Source organism: Aethalodelphis obliquidens, unplaced genomic scaffold, assembly GCF_003676395.1.
Source record: "Aethalodelphis obliquidens isolate GAN/ISIS:26980383/991018 unplaced genomic scaffold, ASM367639v1 scaffold25, whole genome shotgun sequence".
Classification (NCBI taxonomy): domain Eukaryota; kingdom Metazoa; phylum Chordata; class Mammalia; order Artiodactyla; family Delphinidae; genus Aethalodelphis; species Aethalodelphis obliquidens.
In genome coordinates, this window is record NW_020837969.1 from 33671896 (window position 1) to 33697743 (window position 25848).

General features: G+C 41.2%; 1 protein-coding gene across 2 annotated transcripts in view; it reads left to right on the forward strand.

Moving 5' to 3' along the window:
• Nucleotides 1–25848, forward strand: part of CSGALNACT1 (chondroitin sulfate N-acetylgalactosaminyltransferase 1) — a 328662-nt gene that overhangs the window by 126205 nt on the left and 176609 nt on the right. Inside the window, exon 1 of one of the 2 annotated variants that reach the window (XM_027122992.1) lies at nt 24427–25577. The exons of the other annotated variant lie outside the window; for it this stretch is intronic. The gene's annotated coding sequence lies outside the window, so the exon portion shown is untranslated. Of the gene's footprint in view, nt 1–24426; nt 25578–25848 lie in introns of those variants that run through there. 2 annotated transcript variants of the gene reach the window in all.

A 25848-nucleotide genomic window follows, 5' to 3' on the forward strand; every position in this document is an offset into this window, starting at 1 on the left:
ATTAGCTATTTTTTTTTTTACATTTTGTTTTGAAATCATTGAGACTCACAAGAAGTTGAAGAAATATTATAGAAAGTTCTGAATCCACCCCAGCTTCATCTAATGATAATATCTTCCATAATGATAATGCTTTATCAAACCCAGGAAACTGACATTGCTATAACACTACAGATCTTACTCAGATTTCACCTGTTTTCCATGCTTTCTTTGTGTGTTCATGTGTATGTGTGTACAGTTCTATGAAAGTTCATGACACGCCTTTGTGTAACCACCACCCCGGTCAGGATGCAGAATTGATCCGTTTCCACAGTGGCTGTCCCGGCACCGTCACACCCTCCCCCCGACCATCCCCCGGCAACCAAGCGTCTGTTCTCCATCGCTCTTGGAGAACGTCGTACAAGGGGAGATCATACCTTTTGGGATGGGTCTTTTTCACTCAACATAACGACCTTGAGGGCCATCCAGGTTGTTCGAGAGGTGGCAGTGCCTGACTTTTCACCGCTGAGTAGCAGCCCATTGTATGGATGTCCCAAGTTTGTTCATCCATTGACTGCTGGAAAGACGTTCAGGTTGTTGGCTATTCTTTGGCTGTTACAAACAAAGCTGCTATTAAAATTCATGTCCATTTTGTGTGAGCGTGTTTTCATTTCTCAAAGGATAAATACCTAAAATTGTGATTGCTGAGTCATATGTGAAGTGTATGTTTAACTTAAAAAAAAAAAAAAAGTCAAGCTATTTTCTCTAGTGGCTGTACCATTTTACATTTCCACCAGCAATGGAGACATCCAGTTTCTCTGCATTGCTGTTTTTTATTTTTGCCATTCTAATAGCTGTGAAGTGGTATCTCACTGTGGCTTTAATTTGCATTTCCCTAAAGGCTAGTGACTCTGGACATCTCTTCATGTACTTATTTGTCATCTGTATATTCTCTTTGGTGATGGTCTGTTTTCAAGTCTTTTGCTTATTTAAGAAATTGGATTCTTTATGTTCTTACTATTGAGTTTAGAAAGTTCATATATTCAGCATACAAGTCCTTTGTCAGATACATGATTTGCAGATGTTTTCTTCCTTTTTGTGGCATCCTGTTCGCTGGATGTTTTGCAGAGTGAAAGTTTTTAATTTATTGATGTTTTTCTTTTATCGATCATGCCTTTGTTATGTCTGAGATTTCTTTGCCTAACCCTAAATTATAAAGGTTTTCTCCTATGTTTTTTCCTAAAAGCTTTATATTTTTAAATTTTACATTGAGATCTAGGATCTATTTTGATTTAATTTTTGTTTAAGTTATGAGGTTTAGATTGAAATTCTTTCCTTCTTTTTGTATATGGATAAACAATTATTCCAATGCCATTTGTTAAAAGCACTATACTCCCTCCATTCAGTTGCTTTCGTGTCTTTGTAAACAGATTCATTGGCCATACTGACGCAGAGCTATTTCTGGGTTCCAAATCTGTTGTATTGATCTACCTGTTTGTTCCTCTGCCAGTAAATCCCACACTGTCTTGATTACTGCAGTTATAGAGTCAGTCTCAAAATTGGGTATGGTGATTCCTCTCTCTGTATTCTTCTTTTCCAAAGTTGTTTTTAGTTATTTTAGTTCTTTTGCCTTCCCCTATTAATTTTAGAAGCAGCTCATCTTTGTTTAAAAAAAAAAAAGCCTTGCTGGGGTAAGCTGTTATTTTAAATGTTCCTATTACTTTTTTCGTTCTGTATTTGTTTTATTGCCTCACTTTACAGTTCTCACATTATCATAGAACCAAAGTGGGCTTTAAAGATCATTTAGCCTGGGACTTCCCTGGTGGCGCAGTGGTTAAGAATCAGCCTGCCAATGCAGGGGAGCCCGGGAAGATCCCACATGCCGCGGAGCAACTAAGCCCGTGTGCCACAACTACTGAAGCCTGCGCGCCTAGAGCCTGTGCTCAGCAACAAGAGAAGCCACCGCGGGCTTCCCTGGTGGCGCAGTGGTTGAGAGTCCGCCTGCCGATGCAGGGGACACGGGTTCGAGCCCCAGTCTGGGAAGATCTCACATGCCGCGGAGCGGCTGGGCCCGTGAGCCATGGACGCTGAGCGTGTGCGTCCGGAGCCTGTGCTCCGCAATGGGAGAGGCCACAACAGTGAGAGGCCCGCGTACAGCGAAAAAAAAAAAAAAAAGAGAAGCCACCGCAATGAGAAGCCCGCGCACCGCAACGAAGAGTAGCCCCCGCTCACCGCAACTAGAGAAAGCCTGCGCACAGCAACGAAGACCCAACGCAACCAAAAATAAATAAACAAATACATACATAAATAATTAAATTTTTTAAAAAAAGATCATTTAGCCCGATTCCAATGTTTTCTGGTGGAGAAAATGTCATCTTTCTTTGGAACAGATTCAGTGTGGGTGAGTGGCTCCTAAGGTCACTCAGGAGGTTAATTGGTCAAGGACCAGTGTCCATGGCTTCTGACTCTCGTCTGCAGGATTTTCAATTTTCCACAAGGCCTCCGCTCTTAAACCTACTGAATCTTTTCTTTTTCCCATGCATTGTTCTCCTTTCTTGGAAGGGATTATTTAGACTTTGCTGTTGAATTCCAGGGGTAACAAGATGGGGTCCCTTGGAAACTTGTTAAGAGTACAGGCTCGTGTACCCAGTGGTTCTTATTCAGTAAGTGTGGTGCAAGGCTCAGGAACCCACAATCTGAAGAGGCACCTCGAGGGCTCTGATGCAGGTGGGCCCAACCTGAGATGATCGAGAAAGCACATGGCGTTGGAGTCATCGAACTGGATCAACTCCTCACTTGCCTGTTTACTAACTCTGTGCTTTGGTTTCTTCATCTATAAAATGGGGATAATGGCATCTGGCTCACAAATCTTCTTTCTGTTTAAACACAATGTGTGTGAAATTGGTACTTACATCAGTCAAGACCACTTCCTTCCTCCTTCCTCCTTAATGGCCTGGGAGGTTTGATGTTCACTTGAGGCTGGGACAGTGTTACAGGTTTAACAGACCATTTCACTTTCCTCCTGATCACAGGGGACCACACCTGCCTGCCCCTTGACATCGGGGTAGGGTCATGTGACTAGTTCTGGCCAATGGAATGTGAGCATGGCCAGTGTGTATCACTCCAGGGCTGAGAGGCTAAGTCTGACCCTGTCTGGTCTGACGTCCCTTGTATGCATCTGCTTCTGCTGCACAATACCTGGATGACACTGCAGCAGCAAGGTGGCGGTGGCCTGAGTCCCCGAGTCACTGTAGTGGTTTGAAAGAGAACTAAACCTTTGTTGTTTTAAACCACTGAGATTTGGGGGGATGGGTTACAGCACTTAGTGGTAATTACTCCAATTAACGTACTGATGAATGTTTAAAAACTTAAAACAAAATTATCTTTTGAATATTATATTTGTTATAATACTCTAAATGCTTCATGATTTTAATGAGCTGCAGGAATTACATTAGGAAGCCTGCAGGCAATTTAGTAGGAGGCTGTAACACAAGATCTTCATTTGTGATGAATATAAAATTTCAAACTAAAATACTTTTGAGAGTTTTATGTGATTGTGGTTTTATGTGATTTTCAAGCATCAGAAGGCAGGTCCTTTATCCAGGTGAAAGTCAAGGCAGTAGTTCCTTAAGGATAAGGGGCATCAGCAGCCAGAGTGGCAGAAGGAACCAGAGTCTCAGAGGGCCTCCTTTGCTGAGGAGGTCGTCTGGATGGTCTGATGGGGGTGGGCATTCTTCTCCTGGGAGAGTAATGCTGGGCACCAGAAGGAAAGACTGTACCATTTCTCACTGTAAAACAGTGTGTTCCGTTGGGGTGGCTGCCCAGGGTCTATATCCAAGGTATTTAACCATCTGCTTCCAGTGACCTCCCAGACACAAGCAGGAGGGAGGCCTCTTCTCAGGCAGAGGCTCAGAGTGTGCTTCGTTAATAAAAATGACCGATGGGCTTCCCTGGTGGCGCAGTGGTTGAGAGTCCACCTGCCGATGCAGGGGACACGGGTTCGTGCCCTGGTCCGGGAAGATCCCACATGCCGCGGAGCGGCTGGCCCGTGAGCCGTGGCCGCTGAACCTGCGCATCCGGAGCCTGTGCTCCGCAATGGGAGAGGCCACAACAGTGAGAGGCCCACGTACCACACACAAAAAATAGACCGAGATCTCAGGACAGCACGTCTTGAGGGGAGCAGACCTCTTCACCACTTTCAGTGGATAGATCAAAAGATGCCCTTTTGATTTAGAGGTTTTTCCGCCTGGAAGAATTTATATTCTCATTATCATTCAGCGCTAAGTAGTTTTTGATGATGAATTATTTAAAAGTTTATTGGTTAATATCCAGACACCTGGGGATTTTTCAGTTCTGTTCTTGATTTCTGGCTTAATTTTACTGTGATCAGTGAATGCACTCAGTGTAATTTCCATCTTTAGAGATTTGCTGAGACATGCTTTCTGGCCCAGCATGCAGTCAGTTGTTGTAAACATTCTATTTATTCCTGAAAAGCATGCGTATCCTACAGTTGTTGAGTGTTCAAGAGTGTTAATAGCATTGTTTAATTTAAAAAATGTGTCAGACCAACTTTATACTGCTTATAAGAGATAATTCTTGAATTAAGGACATAGAGAAGTAAAAGGGTAGAAAAATTGAATTTTTCAGGTTTATTCTATTAGCTCCTGAGAGAGGTATGTTGAAATATCTCACTATGATTATGGATTAGTGCTTGTGATTATTTCTCCCTCATTTCTTTTACTTTTTGCTTTATATGGTTCAAGGCCTGTTACTACCTTTATACAAAATATAGAATTGTTTTACTAGTCTGATGACAATGATTTTTCCCTTAAAGTCTACTGTGATTAACATAGCTCTTCCAGCTTTCTTTTGGTTAGTGTTGGCATGCTCTATGTTTTTAAAAAATCCTATTACTGTCAAACATTTGCATCCTTATGTTCAAAGTATGTCTCTTACAAGCAGCATAATTAAATTTTATTGTGCATCTAGTTTGTCAGTCTTTGTCTTTTAATTGGACTAGTCTGTTTCCCTTTGAAGTTACATACCTATTTTGATTTCAAGCTACCGTCTTACTATTTGATTTCTATTTGTCCCACCTCTTCTTATATGCTACTATATTCATGTATTTTGAATAACTCCGTGAGCAATGATAATGGTGCAGTGTGGTAAAATTGATAGGAAGTAACGGTTCTTGATTATTTAATATCTTTGTTTAAAATTTTAAGATATAACTTATTTAATTATACATCTATATAATTTATTTATTAGTAATGGTTGTATTTAACAACCAGTTTGCAAAATCCTTGAAAATTATCTTTTTTGAGCCAGTATGAGCTGGCTCAGGCACCACTGAGTGAGGTCTTTTTTTTTTTTTAAGATTTTGTTGTTGTTGTTGTGGACCATCCCCAGAGTCTTTATTGAATCTGTTACAATATTGCTTCTGTTCCATGCTTTGGCCCTGTTGGCTGAGAGGCATGCAGGACTCTAGCTCCCTGACCTGGGATTGAACCTGCACCCCCTGGAAGGCGAAGTCTCAACCGCTGGACCACCAGGGAAGTCCCTAGTGAGGTCATTTCTTAGACTGATAGCCAAGTTTAATAAAAGTAATCCTTGGAATTCCAAACATCTCAGCATCTAAACATGGGTATAGATGATCCCTAAACAATGAAACAAACACCATGTTTTGTCAAGTTCAACAAATAGGGCACATTTTTACTGATGACCTGGATGAAGGATTGAGAAGGAGTTTGTAAACGTGCCACAATGAGGTACCTGCATGGTGGAAACACCATATAACCATGTGCTGCTGCCTTCCTTCCAAGCCCTGTTGAGTGGTGGGCGTGCTGTGGATTGAAACTGGCCTCGGTGGAATATTTACTTCTTGGGAGTATTGGCTCTACGTCAGAGCATGATTTGTTGTTTTGTTTCCTAGACTTAAGAAAATTGCAGATTAACTTTAATAATGTCTCCTGGGGCTTCCCTGATGGCGCAGTGGTTGAGAGTCCGCCTGCCGATGCAGGGGACACGGGTTCGTGCCCCAGTCTGGGAAGATCCCACATGCCACGGAGCGGCTGGGCCCGTGAGCCATGGCCGCTGAGCCTGCGCGTCCGGAGCCTGTGCTCCGCAATGGGAGAGGCCACAACAGTGAGAGGCCCGCGTACCGCAAAAAAAAAAAAATAATAATAATGTCTCCTGTCTGTAGCGTTACATCATGAAAAGCATGAAAAATTGTGGAAATATTCTTCTAATATTAAAAAACAGTTATCTGACTCAGCAAAAATTCATTCTTGCCATTGATAAGCGAGTGATGTGTTGTCTTGCTCTTGATGTAAAATAAAGTATGGACAAGCATTCATCTTGGAACTAATACACTCATTTGTCAGCTGCAGCCATCATAGGTTTTCTACAGATACGAGAATTTAGCAAAAATTAATGAATGAATTGGCTATATGGAATTTATAATAAAGAACATTGTATATTTTATTGTTATTTGTAAATTGTGTACTAATACTCTACATCAGTAAAATTCATAATTTACATATGTACATAGGTATAGATATACAGGCAATTCCTCTTTTTCCAGAGAGCTGGTTGCTAACATTCGCCAGCACACCACTGAATCATTCCTCTAAAACTAGTTAAAAGTGTTGTTATCGTATCTGCTGACTTAGGAATCCTCCGATGAAAGGTGACAGAAGTTACTGACTTAAATACGGCAATTGCTTCTTTGTACATTTCTTTTTTTTTTTTTTTTTTCGGTACGCAGGCCTGTCACTGTTGTGGCCTCTCCCGTTGCGGAGCACAGGCTCCGGATGCGCAGGCTCAGAGGCCATGGCTCACGGGCCCAGCCGCTCCGCGGCGTGTGGGATCTTCCCGGACCAGGGCACGAACCTGTGTCCCCTGCATCGGCAGGTGTACTCTCAACCACCGCGCCACCAGGGAAGCCCTTTGTACATTTCTTTACTAGCGTTTCCCCCGAACTTGGACAAGTTGTCCTCTTATCACCTCTGTCAAAACTACCCAGGCCTCACTCAAGGTTTTCACAATATTTACAGTATGTTTTATAGTAGTGGGTTTCTCTGCTTATCTATTCAGAATACAAAGTAGATAATCCCTCTCCTTTTGCTTAAAAGATTTTTCTGTTACTCTGTCAGCGCCTTCTAAAGGTGCACTTCCCTGAGTCCTGCTGGCAGATTCTGGATGGGAACGCCTCACCGTCCCCCGTGAGGACCTTTGCTCCCTCTGATGCCCCTGCTTGAAACCAAGAAGGAGCATCTGACCGTGGCCGTTAAGTCTTTGCTACCTGCTGGGTGTTCATGCTCTCTTTCTTGCCCAATGCCCAGAACTCAGGATATCTTAACAGTAAAAGCTAATATTATAAATTAAAAAGTTATTCTTTTCCAGCCCTAGGAAATCCTCTGGTACTATATAATGATAGCAATCACTTGAGGGGCGCTCACTGGGATCAGATCCTGCATTTTGCACTTTCTCCTTATATCAACCTGCTGACTGACCTCCTTATGTAGACCCCATCCTTACCCTCACTTTAAAAATGAGAAAACTGAGATTTAATAAGGAAAACTTGCCCGAGGTTTCAAGTGGCCAGCCTGGAATTTGAACTCAAGTTCACCTGTCACTCTAACCGCTATGTTGTCCTGTGACTGGTCAGCGGCCTGTGCTGTTTCTCCTTTGTCCCTCAAGTAACCTCACTGGCCCCTGCTTCCCTTTTTATTGCCAGAATTTAGTCAGGATTCCTTGAAATTTAGAGTCTGAGGACAGGGCCATTTTGTTGTGGTTACACAAGAATGTGTAAATGATTCAAACATGTGTTTTGAAAAAGAAGAAAGTTAAGTTTGAATAGCTTCCTCCTTTCCCTCACCCGATGGGAGAACCATCATCTGTCCCGAGTGCCTTCCTGGATGTCCCCTCGACCTGCCCCATGGCACCTACCCCCCTCACCTAGCCCCCAGTCCTTTCGGCTGGGTGATGCTGGAGCCTTCTGGAATGTTCCACACCTGGGGTCCTCACCTCTCCAGCCCAGCTATGTCACGGCCCTACAGTGAGCATTTTAAAACACAAGTCTGACCATTTCCATCTCTCAATTCTGTTAGTGGCTGCATGGCCTTTTGGGCACAGTTCCTTCCTGTAGGGAGGCTCCCAGCCTTCTCTGCCCCGTTGCCTGCTTCCAGGGCCCCCAGGCATCTGCACGTCCAGCCACATTTAATGCTGTTTTCCTCTCTCTTCTTCCCTCCCACCTGCCTGTCGTGGCTCAGGTGTGAGTATGAGCCCCCTACTCTGATTAGATGCTCCCCCGGCAGCTGCAATGCACCTCCAGACCCCACAGCCTTCTGAATAATTTTGGATGGTGGTGGAGCAGAGGGTCTGTGAGCTCCCTGAGCACAGGGGCTGTAGCCCCACCATAGAACTGGACCCTTGAGGGCCCTCGGGACATTTCTGTTGCATGAGTGAGAAATGGGAGGTTTACCTGTTCAAGCACCTGCTCTCCACCCCATTAAACATTTCTCTTCTCCTTTTGAGGTAAAGAGTTCAATGTGGATGAAAATGGGTGGTGGTGATAATCACATTATGTAGCTCCAGCACGGGGGGAAAATTCTGAAGGCATGACACATGCGGCTACGCTAGGAAAGAGCTCCAGCTATGAACTTGGACAAGTCATCACCCTCCCTGGGCTGTGGTTTCCAGGAGAAGGGGACACTGGGCGCCGTGATTGCCGGGATTCTTTCAGGTCTGTGGCCCTTACTGCCACACCTGATAGCCGATGTATTATAATTTGGGGGGGTATATTGTGCAAAGATACAGAACGTCTCAAAAGATCTGGAATCGGATTATTTCCTAATCATGATAGTGAGTACAAATCTCATTTTGAACATATAGGAATATAATGAATTTTATTGAGTCCGTCTTGTAAAAGCTTATCTATTCTTCCTTCAAACCGTTAAATAAATGACATGGTAACATAAATCAGTACAATTTTATTTTAAGATACCCTAACATGTAAAATATGTACATCAAAATGAATGCAAAGTAATTCAGTGAAGTTATCCAGGATGCTGTTCCCAGAGACTGCCTTTGCTTAAAATACGTTTGGAACTTCTGTTCAGAATCATCCTTGAGAACTTGCACATTCTTGTTTCTAATGCAGGCAAAGCTGTCTTTGCAGGATAGATTTGTGCACAAAGTGGGTGACCGAACTGTGTTACTGCTTTGTTTACTTATTTATTAGTTTACTTGTTCTGTGTTCATTTGGAGAACCTAGAATAGAAAAGAAAATTAACATAGTTTATATTCCAGTTAAAAATTAGTCAGTCCTTGGAAGAAAACACTAAACATCATGGTTTTAGATCTTGAAGGTGCTGTGAGGTTCAGAATTCTCATCCTATACAAAAAGTCTTTTCTTCAACTCGCTTGCCAGTGCCCTGGGACGGGGTTTGTCTGTGTCAGGAAGTCTGGACACCTGAATTCATTTAAGGAAGCAAAGTCCCCTCATGCTATCTTTTCATTTATCTTGGACTTCAGGCCCTCTTTTTTTTTTTAATAGGGAAAAATAGTGTAAAAAGTAACTAAATATCTACCCTAAGTTAACCAGAGTATTATTTTGGTATACTTTTTCTAATTTAAAAATTATTTCATGTATATTTTATTTTATTATTATTTTTTTATGTATATTTTATTTAAGACAAATAGAGATCCTACTGCCTGTATCTTGCCTCTTTTATTTAGTATTGTATGATGAGTACATTGCCATTCATTAAATTTTTAAAAGGTGATTTTTAGTGGTTACATTTTATTCCATCATATGTATCCATACTGTATTGACCATTTTCCTATTGTCTTATTAATAGTAGCTCCTGGATGTGTCTCTTTGCCTGTACACTCAATGATAAAACTATTATAATTAAAATATATTTACCAATTTGATAAACTGCTTCTTAAAAGCAAAATTTTTATTATTAGTACAGTTGAAATTTTTTATGTAGTCTGTTTTGTTAAGTGTTCTTTTGCCTCAAACTCTGCCTTATTTGGTATAAATATTGCTATCTAAACCTTCCTTCCATTTGTGTTTTCTAGAAACATCTTGCCCTTCTTTTTATGTTAGATTTCTGAGTCATTTGGTTTTAGGTCTGTCTTATAAACAGCATATAATTGGATGCTGGGAATACTTGTCTTTGTTGGGGTCTGTTTAACCCATTCATATTTATTGTCATATTTGATAAATTTGATATTTTGTCATTAAAAAGTTTCTTTTACTTTATATGCTTCTTGTTCTCTGTGCTTTTGTTATATGGATTATATTTTTGTTCTCTTTCTAGTGATTTGAAAGGCAACATCCAGTTTTTATTCTGTTGTTGCCAATTTTATAGCTTTAAAAGTAAAATTGACTCATTAGCTCTGAAAGTTCTTGTAAAAGAGGGCGTTCGAAAGAAGTCATGAGCAATGGAGCATTATTGGAGTAAGTGTCTACCCAACCAAGGAGGTAGCTCTGACAGGCAAACTCATTTGATTTCAAGTGTTGATACTTTTATGTAAAAAAAAATAGTGTTTTACAGTAAGATCAGCTTACTGTAATTTGACCCTTTGGTTACTTAAAGACTCATTTAAAATAAAGGTAGCAAAACAAAATCTTTGTCTAGGCTCTCTCTCTGCTGTGCACCCTGCCTTTTCTGTCAGCCTCACTGTGACTCCTGTGTAAGGAGTGGCAAGCAGCCGTCCAGACCTGCGTGGGCAGCATGGTGAGGCAGAAATATCTCTGAATATTAGGTCCTTTCCTTCTGGGCTTCAGTTTCCACACTGGAAGTTTAGGAGGTTGGGACACATAATCTCTGAGGTCACTTCTAGGTTTCAACCTTCTATGATTAAAGAAAGTTTATTAAACGCTTATTTGCATAGCTTCAGTACCAGGCCCTATGGAGAATGAGAAGCACAAAACCTGTCTGTGTTTAAAAAGTAGAGAAAAGATCCTAAGTTGATAAAAGACTCTTGTGTCTTGATCTGTGTGGTGGTTATATTGTGTATATGTATGTAAAAACGCATTGGCTGTACCTTTAAGATGAAGGCAACTTAATCACTTTACTTGTATGTTTTATACCTCGATAAACAGAATAGATAAACCAAAAAAAAAAAAAGAGAGAAGAAAAACTGGCAAGATGTTTAAAGGTTGTGGTTATAAGGCAGGATGGTGTATGGAGAATTCCCAGGAAGTAGATAGTGAGTTTGAATCCTGACAACATCAACTATTAGCCTTCAAATCACATTATTTAACTTTTTGAGACTCAGTTTCTTAAGTGAAAATGACATTTACAGTGTCTACTTTATGAGGCAGTCAGGGGTGTTAAGTGAGTTACAAGGCACATAAAGCACCTGGCACGTAGCAGATGATCAATACCTATTTTTAAGAAGAGGCAGTAAGAGTATTAAACAAACATAAGACAGATTCAAAGAACTAAAATACTTTACATTAATCTTTTGAAATCACCCCAAAATAAATAAAACCCAGAAAGCCCAGTGTTAAAGAGACTATGAAGAAAAAGCTAGACTCATATTTTTCTGGTGACATTGCAAATTGGTAATGCTTCTTGTGGAGAGCTCCTGGCAACTTGTAATAAAAGTCACCCAGCTGATTATGGTCTTTAAGCTGTTAATCCCACTTTTCCGATTACAGCCTGAGGAAACAGCTCAAAAAGGAAAAAGAAAATTTATTTATTTAAAAATGCTTGACTGAATTGTAACGGGTGGAAACAATTAGATGAAAGATGGCTTAATTAAACCGTTTTAGCAATACAGTGGAATATTTCTCCATTTAAAATGACAGATATGAGGACCAAGTAGATGCATGGAGAATTCAGCCAAAAAAGTTAGAAAATCGTGTGCACATCTGAACACAACCATGTAAAACCCATCCATGCCTGTGCAATGATAAAGGTTGGAAGCAAACTTTGTGAATCTCCAGTTTTATGTGGGAAAGAGGTGATCTATATTTTAATTTTTGGTTCATTATATTGATAGTATAATGATTGCTAAGTCAGTCAATAAAAATATAAATTATGTGTTCTGAGATAGAACAGAGTGTCTATGAAAAGAGAGTGTATGAACTACAGAATAAAAATGTGGAGCAGAAATACAGGTCGAATTATAGAAAAATAGACATTATGCTTCCCTTAATTTTTAAGCATTTGCCTCAGTGGTGAAAGTAGTTGTCACACTTGATAACTGTTACCACACACACTTTTCCCAGAAATAATTTTCAAGGCAGCTAAAACCCTCAAATTTGGAGAAGAAAACTCATAGAGAAGTTGTTTTTAGGATATCTGGTTCCCTGTTAGTTGCATTTTTTTCCCAGCGGCTTTTCCTTCTTTTCTTTTGTGACAAAGGAGGCAGTTTTATAGATGCTGAAATGGTTTACAATTGCCTTACTTAGTTGCCCTTATTTTTTATGTCTCTCCAAAGAGTAACAAAAATTCATCATTTAAAAAGAGAAAATGATCAGTTTTTAGTGTAAAGAGAGAATAGCCACTTTAGAGAACCAACAGGAATGGAGATAAATGGAGCCTGGCCCCATGGCCACAACATGCTGAGTACTTTGGATCATCTCAGATGTTGGAAGCTTTACAGGGAAAATGGAATGAGCCACGGGCAATGGGGTGCCTCCTTTTTAACTGCCTGAAAGCCCAAACCAACTTTAAAAAAAATGTATTTTTAATTTTTTTAATTGAAATATAGCTGACATACAACATTATGTTAGTTTCATGTGAGGTATACCACATAATGATTCAACATTTGCATACATTATGAAATGGTCTTCCTTATGCTGTGTATGACATCCCCTGACTTTATTATATAACTGATAAAACTGGAAGTTTGTACCACTTAATCCTCTTCAGTTATTTCACCCAGCCCCCACTCTTCTCCCCTCTGGCAACCACCCATTTGTTCTGTGTATCTAAGAGCCTGTTTTCATTTTGTTTTGTTTGTTTATTTTGTTTTTTAGGTTCCACATATAAGTGAAATCGTGTAGTATTTGTCTTTCTCTGACTTATTTAATTCAGCATAATACCCTCTATATCCATCCATGTTGTTGCACATGGCAAGATTTCATTTTTTTTCATTTCGTATATATATATATATACACACACACACACATATATATGTACATATATATATGTACACACACACACACACACATATATATATATACACATACACACACATATATATATAAAACCACGTCTTCTTTATCCATTCATCTACTGATGGGCACTTATGTTACTTCCATGCCTTGGCTATTGTAAATAATGCTGCAATGAACATAAAGGTGCATACATCTTTCTGAATTACTGTTTTTATTTTCTTTGTGTAAAAATCTACAAGTGAAATTGCTGGATTATATGGCAGTTCTGTTTTTACTTCTTCAAAGAACCTCCATACTGATTTCCACAGTGGCTGCACCAATTTACATTCCCTCCAACAGTGTAGGAGGATTCCCTTTTCTCCACATCTTCTTGTTATTTCTGGTCTTTTTTGATGATAGCTATTCTGACAGGCATGAGGTGGTATCTCATTGCAGTTTTGACTTGCATTTCCCTGATCATTAGTGATGTTGAGCATCTTTTCACGTGTCTGTTGGCCATCTGTACATCTTCTTGGAAAAATGGCCATTCAGGTCTTCTGCTCATATTTCAATCGGGTGTTTGTTTGTTTTGATGTTGAGTTGTATGTACTTTGTATATTTTGGATATTAACCCCTTATTAGATATTTCATTTGCAAATATCTTCTCCCATTAAGAAGGCTGCCTTTTCATTTTGTTGATTGTTTTCTTTGCTGTGCAGAAGCTTTTTAGTTTGCTGTAGTCACGTTTATTTTTGCTTTTGTTTCCCTTGCCTGAGAAGACATATCAAAAATATTGCTAAGACTGATGTCAAAGAGCATACTGCTTATGTTTTCTTCTAGGAGTTTTATTGTTTCAGGTCCTCCATTTAAGTCTTTAATTCACTTTGAATTTATTTTTGTGCATTGCATGAGAAAATAGTCCAGTTTGATTCTTTTGCATGTAGCTGTCCAGTTTTCCCACTACCATTCAATGAAGAGGCTGTCTTTTCCCCATTATATAGTCTTCCCTCCCTTGTCATAGGTTAATCGAGCATATAAGTATGGGTTTATGTCTAGGCTTTCTAGTCTGTTCCATTGATGTATATGTCTGTTTTGGTGTCATACCATACTGTTTTGATTGCTGTAGCTTTGCAGTATAGTCTGAAGTCATTTCTGTGAAAAATATTCTAGTTTGCTAAAAATGACATTGGGATTTTGATAGGAATTGCATTGAATCTGTAGATTGCTTTGAGTAGTATGGTCATTTTAACAATTCTTCCAATCCACGAGCATGGTACATCTTTCCATCTGTTTCTGTCATCTTCAATTTCTTTCACCAGTGTCTTATAGTTTTCTGTGTCTTTCACCTCCTTGGTTAGACTTATTCCTAGGTATTTTATTCTTTTTGATGCAATTGTAAATGGGATTATTTTCTTAATTTCTCTTTCTGATAGTTTGTTGTTAGTGTGTAGAAACACAACAGGTTTCTGTATATTAATTTTATATTCTGCAACTTTACTGAACTCATTTATTAGTTTTAACAGTTTTTTGGTGACATATCTAGGATTTTCTATATATAGCATCATGCCATCTGCAAACAGTGACAGTTTTCCTCATTCCTTTCCAATTTGGATGCATTTTATTTCTTTTTCTTGTCTGATTGCCGTAACTAGGACTTCTAACACTGTGTTGAATAAAATTGGCATCCTTGTTCCTGATCTTAGAGAAAGTGCTTTCAGCTTTTCACCATTGCATATGATGCTAGCTGTGGGCTTATATATGGCCTTTATTATGTTGTTATGTTCCCTCTATACCTACTTTGTTGAGCATTTTTATCATAAATGGATTTGAATTTTGTCAAAAGGTTTTTCTTTATCTATTGAGATGATCATATGATTTTGATTCTTCAATTTGTTAATGTAGTGTATCACATTGATTGATTTGCAGATATTCAACCATCCTCGTATCCTCAGATAAATTCTACTTGATCATGGTGTATGATTCTTTTAATGTATTGTGAATTTGATTTACTAATATTTTGTTGAGAATTTTTGCATCTGTGTTCATCAGTGATATTGGCCTGTAATTTTCTCTTTTGTTGTCTGGTTTTGGTATCAGGGTGATACAGGCCTGGTAGAATGAGTTCGGAAGCATTCTTTCTATTCAGTTTTTTTGGAATAGTTTGAGAAGGTAGAATTCATCTGTGAACCCATCTGGTCCCAAACTTTTGCTTATTGGGAGTCTTTTAAATTACTAATTTAATTTCCTTACTGGTAATTGGTCTGTTCATGTTTTCTATTTCTTTTTGATTCAGTCTTGGGAGAGTGTAACTTTCTAAGAATTTGTCCATTTCTTCCAGGTTGTCCATTTTATTGCTGCATAGTTGTTGTAGTAGTCTCTTATGATCCTTTGTATTGCTGTGGTATCAGTTGTAATTTCTCCTTTTTCATTTGATTTTATTGATTTGGGCTCTCTCCCTATTTTTCTTGATGAATCTGGCTAAAGACTTATCAATTTTGTTTATCTTTTCAAGGAACCAGCTCTTAATTTCATTGATCTTTTTTATTGTTTTTTTTTTTTTAGTCTCTATTTCATTTATTTCTTCTCTGATCTTTATGACTTCTTTCCTTCTACTAACTTTGGGTTTTGTTTTTTCTTCTTTTTCTAGGCCCTCTAGGTGTAAGGTAGAGTTGTGTATTGGAGATTTTTTGTTGTTGTTCCCTGAGGTAGGCTCATATTCCCTTTCAGAACTGCTGCATCCCACTGATTTTGGATCAGTGTGTTTTCTATTTTCATTTGTCTAACTGTGATCTTTTCATTCTTCTAATTTCTAATTGTGGTCTTTTCTTTTCTGCTTAGAGAAGTTTAGCATTTCCTGTAAAGCCAGTTCAGTGGTGCTGAACATTTTAAGCTTTTGTTTTTACATAAAACTCTCTATCTCTTCCTCAAAACTGAATGATAGCCTTGCCAGGTAGACTATTCTTGTTTTTTTTTGTTTTTTGTTTTTGTTTGTTTTTTCTTGTCATCATTTTGAATATTTTGTTCCTCTCCCTTCTGGCCTGCAAAGTTTCTGCTAAAAAATCAGATAGTCTTAGGGGAGTTCCCTTCAATATAATGAGTTACTTTTCTTTTGCTGCTTTTAGGATTCTGTCTTTATCTTTAATTTTTGCTGTTTTAATTACAATATGTCTTGGTGTGGACCTCTTTGGGTTCATCTTGTTTGGGACTCTCTGTGCTTCCTGGACCTGGATGTCTGTTTCCTTTCCCAGTTAGTGAATTTTTCAGCTATTATTTCTTCAAATAAATTCTCCATCCCTTGCTCTCTCTTCTTCTGGGATCTGTATAATGTGAATGTTAGTATGCTTGAGTTGTCTCAGAGGTCTCTTAAACTGTCCTCATATTTATTTTTTTACTTACTGATTTAGATTCTTTTTAAAAGTTATTTTATTGAAATATTGTTGATTTACAATGTTGTGTTAGTTTCAGGTGTGCAGCAAAGTGATTCAGTTATTCATATATATGTAAATATATATATTCTTTTTTTTACATCCTCTTCCATTATAGGTTATTACAAGATATTGAGTATAGTCCCCTGTTCTATACAGTAGGTCCTTGTTGGTTATCTATTTTACATATAGTAGTGTGTATATTTTAATCCCAAACTCCTAATTTATTCCAAACTGTCCTCATTTTTAAAAATTCATTTTTTCTGTTCAGCTAGATGATTTCCACTACTTTGTCTTCCAGATCACTTATCTGTTTCTTTGTATCACCTAATCTACTGTTGAGTCCTTCTAATGTATTTTAAATTTTAGTTACTTTATTCATTGTCTCTGTTTCATTCTTCTTTATATTTTTAAACTGTGTTAAGTTTCTCACTGTGTTCCTCTATTCTTTTCCCAAGTTCATTGAGCATCTTTATGGTCATTACTTTGAGCTCTTTATTGGGTGGATTGTTTATCTCCACTTCATTTAGTTCTTTTTGTGAGGTTTTGTCTTGTTCCTTTGTTTGGAACATATTCCTCTGTTTCCTTATTTTCCCTAATTCTCTGTATTTATTTCTATGCATTATTTAGGTTGGTCACATTTCCCTGTTGGAGAAGTGGCCTTATGTAGGAGATGTCCTGTGGGGCCCAGCAGCACAGTGCCCTCACCAGAGCTGTGTGCTCTGGGGTGCCCCTGCGTTTGCTGTGTGGACCCTTCTGTTGTGGTGAGGCCAACTTCTCTGGGTGTGGCTGGTGAGCTAGGCTGCCTCTGGCTTGGTTGGCTGCCAGGCCCTGCCTCGTGCAGTGGCTGGTTGCTTGCTGGTGTGTGGGGCCAGGTCTCCCTGGCTGCATGGCCTGGGTGGTGGGGCTGGAAGTGGTGCCAGCCCACTGGTGGGCAGGCAAGCCCCTGGCAGTAATAGGCTAGAGGGAGGGCTCCAAAATGGTGCTCACCAGCACCAGTGCTCAGGTGGCAGAGAGAGCCCTCAAAATGGCTGCCTCCAGTGTCTATGTCCCCGGCGGTGGGGGTGTGTGTGTGTGTGTCCCAGTTGCCTCCTGCCTTTCTCAGAGGCTTTCCAAGATCACCAAGAGGGTCTCACTCAGGCTTCTTTCAAATTACTGCTTCTGCCCTGGTTCCCAGAGCATGTGAGATCCTGTGTGCCTTTTAAGAGTGGAACTCTATTTCCTACAGTCCTCTCGTTCTCGCATATACAAGCCCTGCTGGCCTTCAAAGCCAGACATTCTGGGAGCTCATCTTGCCAGTGCAGGAACCCTGGGCTGAGGAGCCCAACGTGGGGCTTGTACCCCTCACTCCTTGGGGAGACTGTGGTTATCGTCCAGTTTGTGGGTGGCCCACCTGGGGGTATGGGTCTTGATTATAACACGTCTCCGTCCCCCACCCATCTCATGATTCCTTCTTTATATCTTTAGCAGTGGAAAATCTTTTCTGTTGGTCTTTAGGTTCTTCTCATCAATAGTTGCTCTGTAAATAGTTGTAATTTTGGTGTGTCCATGGAAGGAGGTGAGCTCAGGGCCTTCCTACGCCACCATCTTGGCCACACCTCTCAAGTCAATGTTTTAGTGTTTTTGAAGTGGAAAAGATTGTTAGTGTGTACAGGGGAACATGGTGGACTCTGAGCGACTGTCCTCCTTTTCCTTGGGCCTTCCTTTAGCACTGTCCTTTGGGAACAGAATGCCTCTGGGAAATAGTGAAGGGATTTGCTAGGTGCGGGTGCTAAAAGAGATGGAGGAAGCTTTGTACCGGAAATGTGTTTGGTATCATGGAAAAGTTTTGACGCAGGTTACAAAATGCAAGGCGTATTACCCCAAAGAGGACTGGCAAAATCACCAATCTGGAAGGAGGCTTAGAAATTGATTAGTCCAAACTCTTGATTTTACTGAAGAGGAGACAGACTCCAGGAAGAGAAGTGACTTGCCCAAGTGTATACTCATCACTGAGGACATGGCCAAAACCAAATCTGTTGATTTCCGGGTATTATTTTTCCTGCTCCCCCTGCTGCAGTTCCCCTGCCTTCCACCACCGCTTCATTACTGACCTTTTCTGTGCTACCACAATTAGACTTCAGACTTAGAAATGTAGCTGTTTAATGCACTGTTTCTTTAAGCCATCAGAGGTGTGAATCAGCAAATTGTGACCCACAACACTGGTCCAGGATCCTGTTTGTCTAGCAGAGGGTGAGAAGTTTAATTTCAGGAGCTCAACCTGGGTTCATATCCCAGCTCCACCACTGGGCTGGTGAAGGACGTGAACTTCTCTGAACTTTGGTATCCTCATCATAGTAGGTAGTACCCAACTCTTAGGTTCCTTAGGTGAGGATAAAATGGCTCAATGTTAGCCATTGTTATTGAGACTCTGAGGGTAGTTAGAACTATTTCTGTGAAAAATCCTAAGGAAATAAAAATTCTCTCTATATAATATAGCAGCAATCAGAAATCTTTCTTTGGTAGTCTTTTATGGGTCTAGTGTAGCCTATTTTTTTCTGTAGCTTTTCATCCAACAGGTATCTTAATTGCCTCAAAATATAACTACTCCTAATCTTTAAAGTTTTTTCCCTATTTTTGTCTCTCTACTCAATAATTTTTATAGCCTTATTGAAGTATAATTGATATATAATAAACTCACATATTTAAAGTACACAATTTGATTAGTTTTGATATACACATGAAACCACCCCCCAAATCAAGATAATGAACATATGTACATCATCAGGACAGTTTTCTTCTGCCCCTTGGTAATCCCACCATCCTACCCCTCCTGCTCCCTCCTGGCGCCTCCCAACCCTCTACACCCATCCCCAGGCAAATGCTAGAATGGTGTGATCTGCTAGAATTTTATATTATGCAATCATGCAGTACGTTTACTATTTGTTTGGCTTCTTTTAATCAGCATAATTATCATCCTGTTGATATGTGTACCAATAGTTCATTCCTTGTTACTGCTGATTACTCCAATAATATTTTCTTTGTTTACTCTTTACCCCTGTCTTGCTTAACTGGCCATGGTATGGAATGAAAACATATTTTAATGATTTTTAAATACTCCTTGATTAAATATGTATTTATCTTTCTTAGTTTTCATTTTGTTGTTATCCAGTATACTTAGTAAATAGTATATAGGAATTGTACGTTCCCTGAGAGCAACACGCATTATATTCTGTATGCATATTTAAAAAAATTGATATCCATAAGCAATATTACTATTTATTTATTTGAACACTGAGATGAAAATTTTCTCCTGTGTTGTTGGCTCTCACTACACAAAAAAAGCATCCTTCCATTGGTTTGACTCAATAAATTGATTGAAGAAATTCAATTATATGAATATTTACACATAGTTTTCATTTTTATGGTGAAATATTTCTTCTGTTAATGTTATAGTTTTTTTATGAAAATGTGGACAGTATGTTCTCAATTCCCTTGCAGCTGGAGCATAACATGAAATAAACTAAAAAAAATTGATACAGCAAAAGTAATACATTTGCAAGATAATAAAAGATCATTTGGGCAGCAAGTCCATTTTTGTAATGACTTTTTACCAACATCATAGTATCTCTCAACTGTTGACATTTCTGCATCTGGGAAGGGAGAAGATAAAAATTACCATTCAAAACGCCTGTTCAAGTTTGGCGAAAGGTTTAATTTCTTCATCTATCACAGTGTTACGAGCCCTATGAAAACTACAGATCAAAACTCAGTGCCAGGAGTGCAGAGACTTGGCAGCGGCGAGGGCAGAGTTTAGCCATAGGGGATCATAAAGAAAGCCAGAGAAAAGAAACTTCACCCATTCTGCACCTCAGACTTGTGTTCTGGTCGGTTGTCCTAGGAAGCCTGGGAACGCAGTAATTTAAAAACTGAGTCCGTAAATGGAGTTGTATATACTGGCCTTAAAGATGCTGAAAGGATTCTAGGATCAGATAAATTTTTATGTAACACGGTAGAAAGTAAGTCAGTTACTTTCTGTGCTGGAAGGTTAACATGGAGATGATCTGGTCCAGACTTTTATTTTGCTGGTGACCAGCCCAAGGTCACACAATAACTTAATGGCAGAACTGGGACTAGATCTGGGATTTCTGAACCACACACTCATGCCCTTTCTGTGTTGCTGCTTCTGCTGTGTTGGGGCTGGCTTGTTGGTGTGTACGGGGCAGGAATGTGTGATTTGTTCTCTCTGAGCTGCTCCGTGTAGGGGTCCCTGTTTCCTGGGGCACCTCAACCTGACAATCTCTTCTTCCTGAGCATCCTGTCTTTGGGGGGTGGGTGTACTTCAGTGAATGGGGGGTTGTGCTTCCGGCTCTAGCAATTATGTGAGATGTGACGTTTGGTTAATGGACAAACGCATGATTTTCTTCTTTTTTGTTTTTTTGTGTGTTTTTGCGGTATGCAGGCCTCTCACTGTTGCGGCCTCTCCCATTGCAGAGCACAGGCTCTGGACTCGCAGGCTCAGCGGCCATGGCTCATGGGCCCAGCTGCTCTGCAGCAGGTGGGATCCTCCCAAACCGGGGCATGAACCTGTGTCCCCTGCATCAGCAGGCGGACTCCCAACCACTGCGCCACCAGGGAAGCCCCTAAACGCATGATTTTGATCATCAAATTACCCATTATCAACTAGTCTGGTAGAATCTTTATACTTAGGAAGGCCATAACTTTAAGTCTTGCAAGAGCTTGTGCTTTTTAAAGTTCCCTTTCCTCCCCTTCACATCGAAGTCTAGATGCTGTCCTGCCTCATCTTCCTCTGTCTGTGTTGCTTGTTCCTCTCTGCAATGTATCTTTTCCACAGATGTAATCCTAGTGGGGAGGGGAGGCAGCCGATAAAGACCATCCTCCTTCACTGAGAACCATGGCCTGGTCCAACCCCTTACTTACAAATCTGGAAACACAGGCTAAGAAGTTATGAACTTGTATACAATCTCACAGCAGATTTAAGATGATGGTTTAGCTCAGGCCACTGTAACAAAACACCACAGGCTGGGAGTCTAATCAGCAACAGCCACTTTTTCCTCATGGTTCTGGAGGCTGGAAGTCCAAGATCACGGTGTCAGCATGGTCTGGTTTTGGTGAGGGCCCTCTTCCAGACTGCAGACAGCTGACTTCTCACTGTGACTTCACGTGGCAAAAAAAGAGCAAGCTAGTTCTCTCGTGGCATCTCATGAGGGCACTAATCCCACTCAAGAGGGCTGCACCCTCATGACCTAATTACCTCCCAAAGACCCCACATCCAAATACCAACACACTGGGATTAAAATTTCAAATATGAATTTTGGGGGGGGGCAGAAATATTCAGTCCATAACAGATGAAAACCTGAATCTCTTGCTCTGCTCAGGGTTTAAGTGCAGCAGGTCCCCTCATTAGTATCTGTGATGTAGTCTAGCATGTGCTGGCAGCTGCAGCATCTCATAGGGGCAGGGCTGGCCTTGGAGGAATTTCCTGGGAGAGGGCGTTGAGTGTAACTGCAGACTGTGCTGCGAAAGAGCTCTCTTTTATGAAGGAGCATCAACTGTCTGTATCCCAGCTGATTTAGGAGAAAGATTGTGTTATTGGTCTTACGATCAATGGCAAACAGAGCACTTTAGTTTCTTTCCGAGAGATAAGATGGAACTCCGATTCTCTCCAGTCCTAGCCCATCTTTTCTGATGCTTTCATGGCATATTATTTGTGTCTATTCAGCATGTGAGTCATTTCATTGTCTCTCGTATTGGTGGTTTACATGTTGATTGTGTGGAGACGGCTCACACAGGGGCCTCACAGGGACCCCATGGCCTAGGGTAGGAGGCACTTGGTAAATCCTTGGAGCATAAGGAAATCTACTTGATACCTTTAAGGTAATATTAGGCCAATGCATTTTAAAAGAGACTTCAAATAATTTAGCATCATAATTCTGTTCATCATCTTCGTAGTTCTGGTCATAGTATCTGTGCTTATCCTCACTTACCAAAGCGAGAAACTAAGAAAGTGAGGGTGGCCGACTTCATGGGCAGGATTAGGAATAAGAAAGGGGCATCTTCTCATTCAGTCCACATCTGTACACACAAGACCAGAACACAGAGACCCTGTTTTTCATTTCACAGAAGAATAGAAGACAACATTTTGGGGGAAGAACTCATGACTTTTAAAGTCAGTTGAGTCCTAAAGCATATTGTTTTCAGTAAAATTATTTAATGTGGAAGGAATCTTGTCAAGCCTATAATCACATGCCGCTTGTAACATGTAGCATGCAAGGGCACTTTCTTTTCTGAAACATATTCTTGAGAAAGATAATTTTAGAAGTTGGCTGCACAGCTCCTGACCCTAACCCTGCTATGTCTCCCAGTGCTGCTACCCAGGGGACTCCATCGTTTTATACAAATGAAAACACTACCATCAAGATTTTAAAACATGTTTATTACTATCCACATTTGCACAAAGAAAATCCCACCAGGCAGCCTGAGTCGGCAGACACGGTTCTAGTCTTTCGGTGCTTTTGTTTGTTATTTTAGGCACACTGATGATGAAAGGGCTTTTTCGTCTTCCCTACTTTTCACATTTCAGGAATCAATGTGTCTGACACAGACGTGGTTTAGATGGATTAAAGATTTAGATTTACATTTATGAATATGAGGAAGCCTTGGAACTTAACCTATACAGATGGCTATAGTCACACCATTGGACCAATTGTGCCTTTGAAGTTCTTTGCGAGTGCGGGCGACTTTCGCTTATTCATTGTATGTTGAATAGCACGGCTTCCTAGATTGTTAAAATAGTGTTGATCTCAGTGTGCTCGTTTTCAACTGCTCTTTTCCATAGTTGATTTTTGGCGGGCTTCTTTGGCATGATTAAAAGCTGACTTATTTATGGAGTGCTGCTAATTGACGGATGTCAAACTCTATTACTGTGGCTGTGGGGTGAGGCAGGCTTCCCAACCTTTAGAATCCCAACTGGGAGATTTCCAAAACCGAGTGTGTGATTTTCCCATGGACGCTCTCCCAGCCACTCTCAGGCGCATCCTGCCTTCTCCTGCTCACTCTTTACCATAACTAGAACTCGGGAAGCCACAGAAGCCCCTCTGTAATCCACAGAAGCCCCTCTGTAATCCTCACTCTCTAGGCCAAACTATTGAGAACAGCAGGGCATCAGATGACAGGAGAGGCGCCCTCAGACCTGGATTTAGCCTGAGGGATGTCGACGAGAACTATTTTCTGAATTGGACAAAGAAAGGTGCTCTCTCTACTCTGTACCTGCAGTTGCTTCCCTGGATTTAGCTTTTATTTTTGGCACGTTGTTATTGTCTATTTCTCTGATACTCAGGAAGGCCCGTCCAAGAGTGGCTTTGTCACTGTGATTTCTTATGAAGGATGAGGGAGGGTCTTTGTTCCCAGTACCTCACGGGCAGCCTTTGGATGCTGGCAGCATATCTGCCAGGTTACCACTGGCGGCAGCCACCCACCTGTTGGAGAACCACCTGTGAGGACTAGCGCTTGCAGACAAGGCCACGTTGCATCCTAGAAGAAGTAAAGGCTTGCGTTTCTTTCTCTTTTTCGAGCTTTGGTTTTGAAGTCAGAAAAATCCTGGCTTTACCATGTACCAGTCGGAGAGGTTTCTTAACACCTTTGAGCCTCATTTTCCCCATTTGCAAAATGGGGATGTTAACGCAGACATCCATGGCATCGCTGTGGGGATGGGGGGAGCGCACACGCAGAGCCGCTCACTCAGTGGGAGGCGTGTGGGAGGCGTGTGGGTGATGACACTTCCCTTCCTCCTAACAGGGTATGTTAGCTGGACACGCCCACCTGTCCTTTGCATACTTGTGGTTCACCTCCAGTAATTTTCCAAGATGCTAATTCCCGTCCCACCCTGATCTCTAGGGAGTCTTGCCAGTGGTTCTGCCTTCCTGTCTCTTTCCTTTTCCATCACCAGCTAGAGATGACTACCTTCCCAGGGCACATGATGTTTGGAACTGCTAAGGAGACAATGTACTTCCCAGAGCCAAGGATCCGAGTGTTAATGAGTTCTTTACTAGGAAAAGAGGAGGCGCTGGGTTGTCCTGTGGCTCTTAACCTGCAGTTTGGCATCACCAGGATCAGGCACTGAGGGGCCAGATGAATGGGGCCTCTGTGTGGAGATGAAAACACTGAGCATTTCTCTTCAAGTTGCTGGAGTGAGAAGAACAAATTAGATTATTAATGATCATGTGGTAGTATGAGCCGACAGTCTATTTAGTTTCACTGTTAAAACAAATGTGGTTTTGAATGATGTGGGCTTTTCCTCTTTTTATTTATTTGGCAAAGAATATTCATGACGGATATCAATGAAGACCACGTCGGTGATTCAGCCTCCAAAGCTGCCCCCTGCATGCTAAAAGGCAGAAAAGGACATTTAAGTGGTTGAGAGTGAGAAGAGAGCCTGGAAGCCAAATTATAAACTCATTTCAACTCCTGGCCCCGCAGGCTCCGGAGGGTAACATTATTTGTTGTCAAGGATGGAAACAACTCAGATTCGGGTCCAAGTGATTATTCGATCTTGGCATTGCTGCCGTTCTGCCAACTGCAATTCCATTTCAACACAGATTAATTCGCCAGGCAGGGACGGAAGTGGCTTTTAGGAGAGGCGTTGCCGCGGGGCCCCGGCTGGCCCACTTGCAGGAAAGTGGTGAGAGTGTGTGGACACGGATGGCTTCCCAACTTCTACGGTGACGCTCCTCACACTTGTACTGACTGAGTGTCAATGCCGCAGAGAAAACCTTCAAATGTAACGGGAGGGGGGAACAAACACGTGACAGCCCTGCTCTAGCACCAGGAGGCCAACGCGGCGCAGCAGGGGGACTAGTTAGTGGTCGCAGACCTCAGCAGCTTATCAGTCTTTTCTTTGTCCTCGTATAACCACCCTGGGCCTTTTTTAATTCCTGCGTGTGAAAAGGGAACCATATAGTATTTTTTATTTTTTGCTATGACTTAAATCATAAAGACAAATGAGATGAAATCACAAACTCGGGAAAGACGACTCTGCGTGAGAGTTGAAGGTAGCATTATTAACATCTACTTAGCAGGGAGGCTCAGTCCCCTCCAGAGTATTTTCCTCGCCTTCGCTTCCCGGGTGTTTTGCTCCTACCTCTTCCCCATCTGCGTCGATCTCCGTGGACCCAGGGGCGGCTCGGTGGGTTCCTGCAAGGCCGGGCGCGGGGGCGCGGGGGCACGGGGCGCGGGGCCGGGGGGCATGTCCCGCGGGCCAGGTCCCGCGGGCCGTGCGCGCCCCCGGGTCGGGGCGCGGGGGCGTCCGCGGGGGCGCGCGTC